The sequence below is a fragment of the Ovis canadensis genome, chromosome 14, assembly GCF_042477335.2.
Source record: "Ovis canadensis isolate MfBH-ARS-UI-01 breed Bighorn chromosome 14, ARS-UI_OviCan_v2, whole genome shotgun sequence".
Taxonomy (NCBI): Eukaryota; Metazoa; Chordata; class Mammalia; order Artiodactyla; family Bovidae; genus Ovis; species Ovis canadensis.
In genome coordinates this window covers 32,415,419-32,432,215 of record NC_091258.1, presented here as the reverse complement: position 1 = coordinate 32,432,215, position 16,797 = coordinate 32,415,419, and the positions used below count along the sequence as shown (strand labels likewise).

The window sequence follows — 16,797 nt, the reverse complement described above, 5'->3', positions numbered from 1 at the left end:
ACTCAGCGTCCTTCCTGGAGACACACCCGTCACTCAGCCAAGATGGCTGCCAGCGAGGAGGATTCTGGGAGGCTCATAGGACATGTGCACTGGTGTCTCCTGTCTCCTTTTGAGCTTTCCGGAATTCTTGGGGCTTGTTAGTTCTGTGCTCCTTACCAGGACCTCCTGTTGTAAAATAACTCACACAAATGGCTACTGTGGTACCTGGTCAGGGTGGGAGTTTCACTCAGTACTTCCTCTAACAAGAATACTATACACCGATAGAAGGAGAGAGAAAGCAAAGGTAGCAACATGTTAGCAACCGGTAAATACAGGTGGCAGTAAACAGGCATTCACTGGACATTCTTGCAACTTTATACGGAAATTTCCACTTCAAAAGAACCCCAGTGCCATCTGCCTTCTGTCCTAGTCTTGCTCTGTGTGTGCGTGTGTGTGTGCCATTCACCATCTGGTTGGTGACACGGGCCCTCCTTACCCACTGGTTGCCCCTTTGAGGACTGACTCAGTCTGTCCCAGTCTGTCTGAGCAGGTGCTGAGGGGTGTGCCCACCAAGCTCTGACCTTGTTACTTGTCACAGTGAAAGGAGGAGTTGCAAAAATCACACGGCCAGGATGGTGGAGAAAGGGGGCCAATGTTGCAAGTAATTGATCCAAAAGTGTGCAAGCCCCTGCCTCTGTCCTTATGTGTGTGTGAAGGAGTGGGCTTGTATGAAGTACACGTGCATGAGAACTGCACAAAGTGTTTGTGCTGTATGGCAGGCTTCCCACACTCTGAGACCATTCGTGCCACCCTTCTGCCTTCCCAAACCCCTCTTGGAGACAGAGCCCGTGACTGGTGGCAGCTCTACCTGGAAACTCCTTGCAAAGTCCCTGCCCAGACCCAGCGCTTAGCCTGGTTGTACAATGATTAACCTCCCGTTACCCTGCTTGTCCTGGTGGCTCAGTGGTAAAGAACCCTCCCGCAATGCAGAAGATATAGGTTTGATCCCTGGGTCAGGAAGATCCCCTAGAGTAGGAAATGGCTACCCACTCCAGTATTCTTGCCTGTGAAATCCTGTGGACAGAGGAACCTGGTGGGCTATGGTCCATGGGATCACAGAAGAGTCGGATACAACTTAGCAACTAAACAACAACAGCCCTGCCTGCAGGATTGGCTCCATAATTTCTGGGGCCTGAGAAAAATGCAAACACAGAGTCCCTTACCCCAAGATTATTAAAAAAAATTTAAGACAGCAACAGCAGAGCATTAAAACCGAGCATGGAGCCCTGCTAAGCATGGGTCCTGCACAGGTCACACGTTTGTGATCCTGGCCCTGCCTGCCAAGCCTCCTCTTCTGATCTGACCCTGGCTATCCCACCAGGTAGCCTCTGCTGGGTCCACCTCCATCCATTCATGCAATACAAGTTTCTTGAGTGTCCACTACACCCCCAGGGACTGTTATACTTGCTGGGGATACAGCAGTGAACAGACTGGTCCATGCCTTTATGGAGCTTACATTCTAGAGCAAGAGACAAACAAATAAGATAAATAAACATGTTCTACATCAGACATTGAGCAGGGCTATGGTGAGAAGGGCTTCCCATGTGGCTCAGTGGTAAGGTATCCACCTGCCAAGCAGGAGACATGGGTTCTATCCCTGGGTCAGGAAGATCCCCTGGAGGAGGGAATGGCAACCCACTCCAGTATTTTTGCCTGGAGAATTCCATGGACAGAGGAGCCTGACGAGCTGCAGTCCATGGGGTCGCTAAAAGTCTGACATGAACTAACGCACCTTCCTTCCCTACCATTTCTCCCTGGATCACCTCCCAAAGAATCACTTGCCCCCAAACCCTTCCCTGAGATAAGCCTCTGGGAGGCCCTTCACTAAGAGGGAAGGACCACAGGACCCGGGTGAGAGCAGAAGGTGGTTGGGAAAGCCAGGACATCACAGATGGTGAGAAGGGGTCAGACTCTGGCTACACTACAGACAGATTTCAGACAAACGGGCTGTGGGTCTGTAGACTCAAAGCACCTGTCTTCATTCACCCCTGCTTGTGTGTCTTGGTGGTGGTGGTTTAGCCGCTGAGTTGTGTCCTACTCTTGCCTCCCCGTGGACTGCAGCCCGCCAGGCTCCTCTGTCCATGGGATTCTCCAGGCAAGAATACTAGAGTGGGTTGCCATTTCCTTCTCCAAAGGATCTTCCAGACCCAGGAATCGAACCTGGGTCTCCCGCACTGCAGGCCTGATGCGGGATTTGGGAGGGTCTCCGCCTCCTGGACCAGGAGGCAGGACGAGGGCCTGGACACAGGCCCTCGGCGCCCAGCCGCCAGTCCGTGTCCTGAGGGGCGGAGGGGCTGCGGCTCGGGGAGTTAATGAGGTCCCAGGCTGCAGCGCACCCCGCTGAAAATGACAAACGAACAGCATTAGAGGCCGTTCCCACAATTACTATCAGTTGGCTGTAATATAAATATGCAAATTCCCTGGGCTTGAACTTTAACACCCTCTGTAGAGACCATTCATCTCTTTAAAGTATTAATTTAAGTTGTAAAAGGGCCCATACATCACCGCGTGTCATTTTGAAAACAAATATTAATCAATTTTACCCTCGGAATTGCGGGCGGTGGAGGCGGCCCCCCGTTACTGCGGCACCAGGCGGCGGCAGGGAGAGATTTACATATTCATCCGAGCTTAAGGAAGCCGACGATAATGCAAGAACAACTCCCGAAACTTGGGCTTCCAGACCTTATCTGCGCGCCCCGCCGCCCGGCGCTGCTTGGGCATTCGCGGCACCGCCCCGCCATGCAAATGAGCCCCGAGCTATCTGATAACCTTGAACGCCGGACCGCAAGCACGCGGGGCCGCTCCCGCTTCTCTCCTCCCAGAAACGACAAAGTATTGGGAAAAGGTTGGGTTCGCCCGCCCTCCCCAAGCAGTGGAGGAACTACTCTGGCTTGTGGGGTGCTGGTTAGGACTGGTAAGGGCGCAAAGTTTTCCCTTCCGCCAGTCTTAGAACTAGAAACAGCAGGAGGGGCTGTTTCTAGTTCTAAGAAACAGAACTTCGACACTGCCTTCAGCAGTGGGCAGTATCTCATGGGTGGGCTTCTTCTGGGGACAGAAAAGGGCTGCGGAGTCCTGGAGTCCTGGGTTTCAGCACTGATTCTGTGTGTCCACGCTGTATAACCTTGCATGGGTTGATTTGGCATCTCTGAGCCGCAGTTATATCATCTGAAAATTGAACCCGGCTGGCTGCTAAAGATACCAACTCACAGAGTGGCTGTCAAGATTAGAAATTATCTCCCAGAAGCACCTAGCACAGGAATGGATATATAGTCAGCGCTCAAATTGCATTATCAACAAGTGTTATTATCCTCAATTATTGTCACCTCCCCATCAGCCTCTGCTTCCACTTCTCCATCCTTGCCTTGGAAGTGGGTGTAGAGGGACAGGAGCCCCCTCATCCCCAACTTCCACAGTCTAAGATCTCCGGCCACCTGCCTGAATATCAGCCACTTCTTTACCAAAAAAGACAGGGCCCCCACAAACTCCCTTGAGTGAAATGCCGGGCCTGGTGAAAAGATACCGACTCCCCCCCACCAAGGCTCTGACCCACCTCGGCTTCCCCAAGGAGATAGCGCTGTTCCTCCAGGCAACCTCCTGAGGCGGGGGCTTGCGGGCACGTAAGGACCCCCATCAGCTCGAGGCTGCCGCTGTTCCCCGGCCCAGCCAGAAGAGGGCGCATCACACCTGGACAGGTGTAGGAAAGGGAACCTATACTTGTCCCCTCTTCCCTTTCCAAGGTGTCCCTCAGTGGCCTGCACACGTGTGTGGGCACCGACTGCATCGCGTGAGTTTACACGCACATTCTGGCACAAAGGACATCCAATGTGTGATCCACCTCCGTATCACACCCCAGAAAATCCCACCTCCCTTCACCCGCCCACCTACAAGGCTGGAACTCACTGGGTGGAACTCCGCACAGCCCAGGTATTCTCTAGGGAATGTTATATTGACCAGTAAGTATTTTCCACCGCCCTCTGCGAATGTTGCTTATCAGCCAACATCAGACATTCTCTGGGGGAGCTGAAGATGCTGGCTCAGGTGAGGAAGAGGACAGGCTCCCTACCCTCTTCCCTCTGCAATAGACACTTATTGCATCACTTCTAAGCCAGGGCAGGATTCGGGCTCACTCAGGGGTTCAATGAAACTCCCACCTCACAGGTGTATCTGAACCACTCCAAGCATGTAACACACATGGATGTTGAGTCACACGTAAGCATGTGCACATTTACACGCTGAGCCATGTGTGTGCATGTGTATATTGAACCACACACACACATACGTGCATTTGCACGTTTGTGTTGGCCCACGTGTAAGTGTGCCCACATTTGTGTTGGAGGCTTCCCTGGTGGCTCAAACACTAAGGGATCTGCCTGCAATGCCAGAGACCCAGGTTCAATCCCTGGTTCGGGAAGATCCCCTGGAGAAGGAAACGGCAGCCCACTCCAGTGTTCTTGCCTGGAGAATCCCATGGACAGAGGAGCCTGGCGTGTCCCAGTCCATGGCGTCACCAAGAGTTGGACACGACTGAGACCGAGTCTCAGTCTCACGACTCTCACGTGTAAACGCTGAGTCTGCATGTGCTTGGGTGTGTGTTGAAGCACAGGGAAGTGAATGGACATGGGCACGCTGGTCTGTGAAAACAGGTCCAAAGAATGACAATCAGAGATAATGACAGGAAAAAATTAAGCACAGTCAGAAGCCAAAAAATAAAAAGAAATTCTTGTTCAAAACACTCTACATTCAAATTTTGAATTCACTACCCATCCATCCCACAAATATTTATAAGGATCTAGTAAATTTCAGGTAAACATCCACTCAGGATTTCCAAGAGCTGTGTTATGAGGAGCAGAGCAGGCAGCTAGAGTTTTCATCAAACCTGAGGAGGAGTTCTAGGCTATAAATAAAAGTATGTTTTGATAAAGTCAGGAAATCACAAGCACATCCTTTAACCTCTGCCCTGAAACTTCGAAATTAACCTGGTTATCCCCTGTTACTTAATGAAATCTCAGGATTTTGGAAGACAGTGATAATACTGAGGTGGAAAATTCCAGAAAAGAGGTTTTGTTTTATTGTTTAAGGACAACATAGGTTTTTTGTTTTTGTTTTTCTAAATGCAACATTGAAATAAGTCGTCCTCTGCCAGGAAATCTATCTTCAGACACAAGCCATATTTCCACACAGGCCCAGTGTCCCTTGTCAGTAGATCTCCAAGTTCCTGGAAGTGAATTACCTGATAAGCTGGACAGCAAGGATAGTGACCTTGGACAAGTTACTTATGGAGCTTCCACTTCCTCACCTGTAAAACAGGGATAGCATCAGTACCTGTCTCACAGCATTGTTGTGAGGATAAAACCTGCCTCAAACAGACCCTGGTACGTGACAAGGACTCAACAATATTAATGTCAACTGTCACTCATCACCATCATCATCCTTAATCAGAACCAGCAGATATTTTATTTTATCAATGGAGTGGGGTTTCTCAATTTATTTTAATTCAGCGCCAACACTAAAAGTTAAAACAGATGACCTAAAAATTCAGAATTCCAGGGATTTCTCTGGTGGCCCAGTGGTTAAGACTCAATGCTTCCACTGAGGGGGCACGGGTTCAGTCCCTGGTCAGAGAACTAAGGTTCTGCATGCCGCAGGTTGTGGCCAAAAAATGAATTCAGAATTCCAGTTCCTCTGTAAAAATCTAAACCTCTAGGTCTGACAGGCTAGCATTCACCCCGGCAATACACAAGCTGCTGGTGACTGAGTTGTGGCGGTGCCCTCCAGCCTGCCACAGTCCCCTCCCGGCCCACTAGCTCATCTCCACTGCTGCTTGGCGCCAGTGTGAACCGGAGTATAAGAGCCCCAACATCCTGCTCACTTCCCATCTACTGAAGATGGGAAGAGCAAGACCACAGCAGGGCCCTAGAAGGCAAGGGCACCCACCCAATCCCTGGCCAAGAGCCCTTTCCACCCTCCCCTCCTAAATTTCCTGGACCACAAAACCAGAGGGAGACTGAAATCTCAGCTCGGGTTTTTCCAAGCTCTAAGAGACAGATTCCCTCCACTCCTCAGAATAATGAGATTTCCAAAGATGGATGGGGCCATGAGTTTAGGGTGGAGCTGGGGTTGTTACAGGAGTATGTGGCTTGTCTGGGCTTTAATGTTTTTGCCTGTCTTGCGCATTCTTTTGCATCTAACGTATTACCAATATTAAGGCAAAGTCAATCTATTAGACGATTACACGAGGGAGCCCAGCTGCTACCATGAGGCCAATGAAGTTATGACAGCAGGGCCCGGGAGGAATCAAAGCTGAGTAAAACCTGTCGAGGTTGCTGACAAATGATGATAAAGTGATCGCTCGTGCCAGCGCTCAATGGGAATTGACAAGGTGAGCCTCCTCACCTAATGAACAGATGCAACCCTTGCTTTCGATGAAATGCATGGCAAGTTTAATCTCCGTGAGCATCAAAAGAAATTTGCTCCCACGTTTAGAAAGGACACAGACACGTGGGTGGGAGGCATGGCCTTCGTAGAAGGGACCCCAGTGTGTGATGTTGGGGAAGCAGCAGAGGTACTGGGGGCTTCCCCATATGCAGTATCCCCCATGCACCTGCCTAAAAATTAGGCCACTGCCCACCTGTCCTGCTCCCAGAACAGACACTCGGGCTCAGATGGCACCTACGTCACAGGGACCCGAACTGCTCAGAGAGCGATTGTCTCCATGACTCCTATTAAATGTACTCAGTTCTGGATTCTTATAAAGTAATGTCAGTAACAGAACAATACCAGCCTGCCAGACAAGACACATTAGAGGAACAAGGCGGATGGTGAGGGGGTGGGGGGAGACACCCCCCACCACCAACCCTCGGAATACAATGCACCAGCTGCACATTAATAAATATGTAATGTTTGATTAGAAATATGTATAGTATTTTTCCCTCCCCAAATGCCGGTTCGCCCTCAGGCGGAAGACGGGATCTGGCCCACTCTGACGGGTTTCTTTCTTGCTTGCTTTGAAAATACAAACTCAAATGTTTTCCTGTCCCAGCTGTTTCCCATTGTTGCTGTTTATCAGCTTGAAGGATGAACAGTGGAATAAAAAAAACAGGCTTGCATTTCAAATGTGCCAGTCAGTCACTCCATTGTTCAAAGAAGAAAGCTTAATTGTCTGTGCTGGCAAACTTATTTTTGGTGAATGTCCAGGTTTTAAGAAAAGCTATTCAGCTGTGCAATTTGTTTAATACATGCAGAGAAAAGCATATAAAATCACACGTTTTCTGGAAAAAAATGAAATACGGGGAAAAGAGGAATTTGGGGGAAAGAACAAGTCATACACTGAAGTTTTCCAACCTGCCTGCACTGGGTATAGTTTTGTTCTTCTGGGGAAGTCTTAGTGACCTAAACCCCACCTTCCCCGCCAATTACACCAACTTCTGTTTGAACACTTTCTGCTTTCTAGGAGTGAATGAGGTACAGACACAGCCCGCAATGCTCCTGACTCATCCAGAAAGTTGATTCTGGAGCCCTCTCCAGATAAAACTTCGGTGAGAAAAGATTTCTGTGGATAAGGTTGCGTGCATGCATGCTAAGTCACTTCAGTTGTGTCCAACTCTTTGAGACCCTATGGACTGTAGCCTGCCAAGCTCTTCTGTGCATGGGGAGTCTCCAGGCAAGAATACTAGAGCGAGTTGCCATGCCCTCCTTCAAGGGATCTTCCCAACTGAGGGATCAAACCTGCGTCTCCTGTAGCTCCTGCACTGCAGGCAGATTGTTTACCACTGAGCCACCAGGGAAGCCCATGGATAAGGTCACTTATGCCCAAAGCAGATGAAGCCCTATCACTACAGCTCAGCCAGACCCTGTCCAGCGGGCACACAGGCACCCCCTCTAGGGGCTGGCAGAATCTATAGTTGCCTGTGGAGAGAACCCACCCTGTCTCAAACAGAAATGCCATTTACAAGCAGCACAGTCTTCTGCTTGGGTGGAAATTTCTCAGCTTATCTTCCGGAGGAACCTGGCCCTGAGAGGCTTTCACATTAAAGATGGATGCCAGGGATAGGAGAGTGATTAGAGCATCAGAATCGGCAGGAAGACCTTCTGCGTCCCTTCCAGACCCAGTGTCTAAGATACTGCTTCAAAGGTGTAGATGACTGATGTGTGAATGGAGGATGGAAGAGTTGATGGAGTTGAGGGAATACCAAGGAATTAGGGGAAAGGGCCTCAAAGTAGGCAGAAATAAGAGCCAGTGTCACAGTTTAACCAGAGGGTGGCGGTATTACCCATCTCAGTCTTTCTCTTCCCAAATTTGACCTCAGCAACATTTTTTTATTCTAGAAAGGTATGTGCCAAACCAGAAGAGGTAAGAGATGCAGGTTCAATCCCTGGCTGTGGAAGATTCCCTGGAGGAGGGCATGGCAACCCACTCCAGTATTCTTGCCTGGAGAATATCATGGACAGAGGAGCCTGGCGGGCTACAGTCCGTGGGTCACAAAGAGCTGGACATGACTGAAGCAGCTTAGCACACTTGCATAGTACAGACATAAGTATCATTACAGCCCAATTCAGTACAATGTCCCCAGAATTTCTGAACATGCCATTTTTATGCCAGGTGTCAGTCACAGCCACCACATGAGGTCAGTGTCACCGTGACCTCTGAAGAAAAAGAAGGGCTCCAAAGGGAGGCAGTGTTCCCAGGGTTTCACAGCTTACAAGAAGTCACAGGAGGATTTGAACCCAGATCTTCTGGGTCCTGGACCTCCTGGGTCTGTGAAGAAAGTCACAGGTGGAAAAGATCAACCAGATCCCACTCAAGTTCTCCTGCCCTGCCTCCTGAGAAACCTGTACGCAGGTCAGGAAGCAACAGTTAGAACTGCACATGGAACAACAGACTGGTTACAGATAGGAAAAGGAGTCCATCAAGGCTGTATATTGTCACCCTGCTTATTTAACTCATATGCAGAGTACATCACAAGAAACGCTGGGCTGGAGGAAACACAAGCTGGAATCAAGATTGCCGGGAGAAATATCAGTAACCTCAGATATGCAGATAACACCACCCTTATGGCAGAAAGTGAAGAAGAACTAAAGAGCCTCTTGATAAAAGTGAAAGAGGAGAGTGAAAAAGTTGGCTTAAAGCTCAACATTCAGAAAATGAAGATCATGACATCTGGTCCCATCACTTCATGGGAAATAGATGGGGAAACAGTGGAAACAGTGTCAGACTTTATTTTTCTGGGCTCCAAAATCACTGCAGATGGTGACTGCAGCCATGAAATTAAAAGACGCTTGCCCCTTGGAAGGAAAGTTATGACCAACCTAGATAGCATATTCAAAAGCAGAGACATTACTTTGTCAACAAAGGTCCATCTAGTCAAGGCTATGGTTTTTCCAGTGCTCAGGTATGGATGTGAGAGTTGGACTATAAAGAAAGCTGAGTGCTGAAGAATTGCTGCTTTTGAACTGTGGTGTTGGAGAATACTCTTGGGAGTCCCTTGGACTGCAAAGAGATTCAGCCAGTCCATCCTAAAGGAGATCAGTCCTGGGTGTTCATTGGAAGGACTGATGTTGAAGCTGAAACTCCAATATTTTGGCCACCTGATGTGAAGAGCTGACTCATTTGAAAAGACCCTGATGCTGGGAAAGATTGAGGGCAGGAGGAGAAGGGGATGACAGAGGATGAGATGGTTGGATGGCATCACCAACTCAATGGACATGAGTTTGGGAAAACTCTGGGAGTTGGTGATGGACAGGGAGGCCTGGCATGCTGCAGTTCATGGGGTCACAAAGAGTCGGACACAACTGAGCGACTGAACTGAACTGAACCCAAGTTCTCCAGCTTCCAAACCAGCACCCCGTTCAGAGTGGCTAAGGACTGGCTGGGGGCAGTGCCTGTGGGCTGCCCCTCTGACCCAAGGGCTGGCTTCCAGTGCAACACAGGAAGCCTCCTTCCCTGTCTGGCCCCCTCTTATGCTCCCCACAGTAATGATTCGTTTCTCGCCAGAAACCCTTGGCTCCTCTCTGCAACCATCTCTCTCTCCCCATGGTAACCTCACATCTTGGCTCTCACAAAATACAGAAGGAGTCAACGAGAATACGGCTCATCCTCTACCATCAAACCTGCAGGCACACCTACACCTCTGCCTGCCCTTGACCCATGCTGCCTGTCTGAAATCAACCCCGACCTTTGAGTTCAGCCCCTCAAAGGGGCTGAACTCAGCATCAGTCATAACTGCTTCCCTGCATCTTCACCTTTCTCTGCTCCGTTGCCACCATGATAGCATATCTCAGGGTCTTCTGAGTTAAGAAAAATGAACACACAAAACAACAAGATCCGGGAGACACATCAAGCTTTCCTGTCTCCCTGCCCTCTTGCCTCTAATCCCTGAAAAGTCATATTTTAGAAAGATGGTGATGATAACCCTGTAGGCAAGACAGCAAAAGAGACACAGATGTATAGAACAGTCTTTTGGACTCTGTGGAAGAGGGAGAGGGTGGGATGATTTGGGGGAATGGCATGGAAACATGTATAATATCATATAAGAAATGAATCGCCAGTCCAGGTTCGATACAGGATCCTTGGGGCTGGTGCACAGGGATGGCCCTGAGGGATGGTACGGGGAGGGAGGTGGGAGGGGGGTTCAGGAAGAGGAACACGTGTACGCCCGTGGCAGATTCATGTTGATGTGTGGCAGAACCAATACAATATTGCAAAGTAATTAGCCTCCAATTAAAATAAATAAGTTTAAATTAAAATAAAAAATAAAATAAAACAATAAAAAGAAAGAGTGGGGCTTCCCTGGTGGCTCATTGGTAAAGAATCTACCTGACGATGCAGGAGACACTGGTTCGATCCCTGATCCAGGAGGACCCCACATGACGCCAAGCAGCTAAGCCCCAGTGCCACAACCATAGAGCCTGTGCTCTAGAGCCTGGGATCTGCAACCACTGAAGCTCGAGTGCTCTCGAGCTGGTGCCCTGCCGTGGAAGAAGCCTCCGCAATGAGTGCTCTCGAGCTGGTGCCCTGCCGCTAGAGAGCAGCCTCCGCTTGCCTCAGCCGGAGAATTACCTGTGCAACAAAGACCCAGCTCAGCCAATAATTGCCTAATTAATTAAACTATAAAAAAAGAAAAAGGAAGAGCGAGTCCATCACTAGGTTGGACAAACAAGAACGTGTCTACAATTCTAGAAGACGAGAGGCAGACCATGTAGGGTGGAGAGGAGTGGGCAAATCCTCAGTGAAAAGCACCATAGCCGGAGCCGCTGAGGCAGGGGATGAGAGACCCAAAGGAGCCTCGGGTTCAGAGGAAACAAGCGCCGAAAGCCAGGGGCGGAGTGATCACGAGAGAAGTTAGAATTAGCACGCTCGGAACCTGCATTGGAGCCAGTGGAGCCCACCTGTCCCTGTACAGTATCTAGAAGGCTGCAGCGGCATTTCAGGTCAAAACGCAGGGACTGCGCGCGCAGAAGGTGAACCGACTTCCACAGGCAGTCTCACCCTCTGATCTGCCAAGGGGAGGTATAGTCACCTTCACTCAGGAGCTAGAGACATTTCACCAAACCTAAAGAATCTTGTCCTGACAAAAGTACAATCCCAGAAACCCTCCAGTTCATTCACAATGAAAACCAAAAAGATAAAATAGCTGAGACTAAAGCTACCAAGAAATGTTCAGGACCTATGAGAAGAAAACTATAAAAATTTACTGTGGGACATAAAAGGAGACCTAAATAAGTGGAAAGGCACAACCATGGACTGGATGGGAACACTCAATATTGTAAAGATGTCAGGCCTCCTCCAATTAAACTGTAAATTCACTACCATCCCAATCACTACCCCTACAGGAATTTTTATGGAACTGGATGAGCCCAAACTGAACTTCATTTGAAAGAGAAAACGCAAGAGAATAACCAGGAAAAGCCTGAAAAGGAAACCAAATTGTTTGGGCGTTTGTTCTACCAAATATGAAAACAGACCATGAAGTATTCAAAAGAGCATGAAGCAGATGGGATTAGACAAACCAAAGAAAGAGAATAGAAAGTCCAGAAATGTACACATGAATACAGAGAAAATCAGGAAAATGATGGAGTTTTCAAATGAATGAGATATTGCTGGGGGCCAGCGTGAGGAATTCCGCCCATGGCAAAGGTCATGAGGAAGGAGGCTTGGCATACGCAAAGGCGTGATCAAGCCTCAGGAAACCCCCTGTTCCCGAGCATCTAACCCCAAAACCAGAGTCTGTTTTACGCTCTCACCTACACCTCTGACTTTACGGGGGGCTCTCCCCCATAACCGTTTCTCTCTGAGAAGGAGTAAACGTGCAGCTCCAAGGCAATAAAAATTCTTGGGCGTGACAAGAGTGTTTCAGCTTATGGACTCCTCTGAAGGTTATCTAGCCCCCCTGTATAGGTTTGTCCGGCCACATGTGATTGTTTACAGCCTCCCAACCTGAGAGGCACGAGATGTTTTAGACTTACTAAAGACAAATTCTTTTGGGGAGTTAGAAATTATTAGTATAGTTGGTTAGGAATTATATTGGTGAAGGGTCTCTTCATTTATTGTGTCAATAATTGCTGCTGATTCCCTGCTCTGGGTGGGACAAGGATGTCTCAGGTCAAACCTCTCTGCTGACAGACTAGCTTGTGTGACAGGATTATCCTTACTGCCGCCACTAGGCACATGACTGTTTACTACCTCTCAACCATAAACAGCACAGAGAGTTTTGGAGTATTTTGAGAGTCTTAATTAGCGTAGGACTTTCTTGTTGAGTCAATGATTGCCGCCAGGCCTCCATATCCTTAGGCACCTGGGAATATATTAATCAATGTATTTGGAATATAGCAAAGGAAATATGGTAGTTTTTGATGTTAGCAATACTAGACTTTTTGAGTTAATGGATTTTCTCTTTTGTAATAGATCACTGTACTTTGTTATATATCACTGTGTCCTTGCTGTGTAAGAATGTAACTTTATCATATCTTAAGACTAAATAGATCTTAAGGGGAGCATTGGTGAAAGGATTTTCATTTGTTGGGTTGATGTTTGCTGCTAAATCTCCATGTTCCCTACCCTTATAATGAATATAACTAGCATATAGGAAGAAATAAGTATTAACCTTTAAGACTAATCATGTTAACCTTGGGTTGAATAAATTCCTTTCTTGATTGTAACTCACTACACCCTCACCCTATAGGAATGTAACTTTATTTGGAGGGTGGTGCCTGGTTTAAGAAAAAACACCCTTGGAAGAAATAAGTTTTTTTGGTTATCAGAAAGAAAGGATCATAAAATGCCAGCAGGTCTCACTCATGGCCAGAAGATGATGTAATATCCCTAAGACCTTTTTTAAATATATTTATGTGAAGCACCTGATTTTGATAAAGGTCAGGACTGCTGACCCCCACGTGACTCTGTATTCATCCCTATGTGTAACAAAAGGTATATAAGCAAACCCAAAAATAAAGAAATCGGATCAGTTTCCGGAAAGACTGATTCCCCCATGTCGCTTCTTTCTTGCTCCCGTTTTTCTGGCTGAATTCCCATCTGGAGCATGGATGTTATTCCACGTAATCCAAGTTATTCAGCCTCTTTTTCTCCACTGATCTTCCTACTACACTATCCATTTCTAATCTCTCTATATCTGTGATTAAATATGTATTTTTCCAAAGACGCCGACTCCGTCCCCACCTTCGAATCACCCTGGATCCACCGGGGCTGGACCCCGGCAAGATATGATATCCGGTTCTTCATTTGAAGGAGGAAAAAAGTCAGATCCCTACCTCACATCATGTATAAAAGTAAACTCTTACCAGATTAAGACACGAAAGACAAATGCAGAAAAGCATTAGGCAATACCACGTGTTGTATTTGATGTGAATTAGAATGACCCAATTCTAATTGTAATTCAAAACTGAGTACCTCTCACTTCTCAGTTCCTGGGGAGACTGTTGTCACTGCCTTTGGGGCTCAGGAGGACGGCGAGTCCCAGGAGCCTAGGGAGCTGCGGGGCTGGGAGTCTCTGCCAGCTGGACGGCAGGCGTCCGCCAAGCGGCCACTGAATGTTTGTTTGCTACTGATGGGTGTGACAAGTTAGATATTCTATACCAGAGACTGCTCCTTACAAAACTTTTTATCAGAGGATGGGGAAGGCCAGAGGATCTCAAAAGGCTCTTTGAATTCAGAAAGTTTATTGGAAATCAAGAAAGATGTCAGAATCTGGTTTCAAGAGATTATCCAGTGTACATCGATAAGATTGAAGAGCAATCAGATTGTAAGATCCTAGATGGACACTTTGTTTCCCCCATGGCCCATTATGTGCCTGATATCATGCCAATTGAATCTGTTACTGCTAGGTTCTAATTTATTGTGCCTAAAGAGTGGAACAGCAAATACAGACCTGTATGCATTCATCTTGCTGGAACAGGAGATCATCATTACTGGAGACTTCAAACACTGACGGCTCGTCCTATGATTAAAGAAGCCCGAATGGCCTCTTTGCTGTTAGAAAACCCTTATTATGGCTACAGGAAACCCAAGGACCAGATAAGGTCCAGCTTAAAAAACATGTCTGACCTTTTTGTGATGGGAGGAGCTCTTGTTTTAGAATCTGCAGCTCTCTTGCACTGGCTACAGAGGGAGGCTTATGGACCTCTAGGAATGACCGGAATATCCATGGGAGGACACAGGGCTTCCTTAGCTGTATCCAACTGGCCTAAGCCCATGCCATTGATTCCATGTCTGTCTTGGTCCACAGCATCTGGGTTCTTCAATACGGGCATGCTAAGTAAATCAATTAATTGGAGGGAACTAGAAAAGCAATATTATACACAGACAGTTTATGAAGAAGAAATTATTCACATGCTTGAATACTGTGGAAAAGGTTCTTTTAAAATGGGACAAGAGTTCGTGAAATGCTTCCCTAGCAGTGCAGACAAGCTAACTAACCTTGATCTGGCTTCTAGAACTTTAAATTTAGATGTGACGGACCAAGTTGTGTCCCCAAAATCCATTGAGTGCCATAAATCTAGTAAAACACCTATCAGTGCCACATCAGAAGGGCTCTTATTACAAGATGCCTCCAAGATGGACTGCTTCAATCACACACTTTCAACCAACAAAAGTAGCTACACAAGCTGCAGTCCTCAGTCATGCCACCTACTCAGTAAAGAACAAAGGAGAAAGGATCTTCAGAAAGAATCTTTAATATTTATGAAAGGAGTTACGGAGGAATGTACTCATGTAGCAAATTTCTCAGTTCCAGTTGACCCAAGCCTCATCATAGAAGATGCCTATATTCCACAACAGGAGTTCAAAGTCTACAAGAGATTTGGCCTGGTTGTGAAATCGGATATCTAGAAGGGGGTCATATTAGTACTTATCTTTTTAAACAAGGACTTTTCAGGTGAGCCATCTATGATGCATTTGAATGCTTCCTCCATAAATACACCAACTAATGGGATCACTGTATGTAGCCAGTGGAGCCATCATGTTTCTTACAAAAGGAGCTTCATTCTTTGACGATGTGAAGAACAAGCAGACAGCACTAGACACTCTGCTGCTGCTGCTGCTAAGTCACTTCAGTCGTGTCCGACTCTGTACGACCCCATAGACAGCAGCCCACCAGGCTCCCCTGTCCCTGGGATTCTCCAGGCAAGAACACCGGAGTGGGCTGCCATTTCCTTCTCCAATACTGTACACTCTACCTGCTGTCAACTGAGCCTGGAATTCAGTATTACAAATCAGTCAACTATTATCTTTAAATACATTTGAATACAGACACAACTGAGCGACTTCAATTTCATTTTCATGCATGGGAGAAGGAAATGGCAACCCACTCCAGTGTTCTTGCCTGGAGAATCCCAGGGTCGGGGGAGCCTGGTAGGCTGCCATCTCTGGGATCGCACAGAGTCAGACACGACTGAAGTGACTTAGCAGCAGTAGCAGCAGAATGACCCAATGGACTGTAGCCCGTCAGGCTCCTCTGTCCATGGGATTCTCCAGGCAAGAATACTGGGAGTGGGTTGCCATGCCCTCCTCCAGAGCATCTTCCTGACCCAGGGATCAAACCCGTGTCTCTTACGTCTCCTGCATTGGCAGGCAGGTTCTTTACCACATTCTTTACCACAGAATGATGTCATTTTGAAATCATGTAATATAAAAAATTCTACACACAAAATTTGAAATTGCCCTCATGTGAAACAATTGTATGGTCAGGCCACTCAAGATGTCTGTTCTCTTGCTCTCTGTATACCCCCTGCTCGGCCAGGCCCTGCTTCACTCACAGAACTCTCTAATCCTCTTAATTATAGGGCTTCATCAGTAACTGCCTATTTGCTTGCCCCTGCCCCAGCCTCTAGTTTCCATGGTAACTGATGAGCCAACCTGACGTCAGATCCCCCTATAAATGGGGAATATAAATACTACCCCTTCTCCCCGGGGGCAGTAAAGATTGCTGCCACGTTCTGCCTGCTGTCTGCTGTGCATGGTAGGGCGTGGCTCCAGGACAGGAGCCCTGCTTCAGACACCCTGTTAAATAAACTTTTGCTGCCTCTGTCCCTGTTTCTGGACTCTCTTTGGTCTACAGACTGGGCATTTACAAACCCTGCAGGTCTGTGGGGTGCAGCCCAAAAACTAATCAGAAATGGTAGAATCTCAAAACTAGGGCAAAGTAAACTGAAACTACACTTACATGAATACAACATGGCGCAGCCTCTTCAGCAGGTGGAAAAAAGGACCCGCTGTCCTTTGTCAATACTGTTGCAATCTGAGCAGCG

At 47.6% G+C, this 16,797-nt stretch overlaps 1 pseudogene; it reads left to right on the top strand.

Moving 5' to 3' along the window:
* Positions 1–14,087: 14,087 nt before the first annotated feature.
* Positions 14,088–15,379, top strand: LOC138418707 (protein ABHD18 pseudogene; annotated as a pseudogene).
* Positions 15,380–16,797: the final 1,418 nt, after the last annotated feature.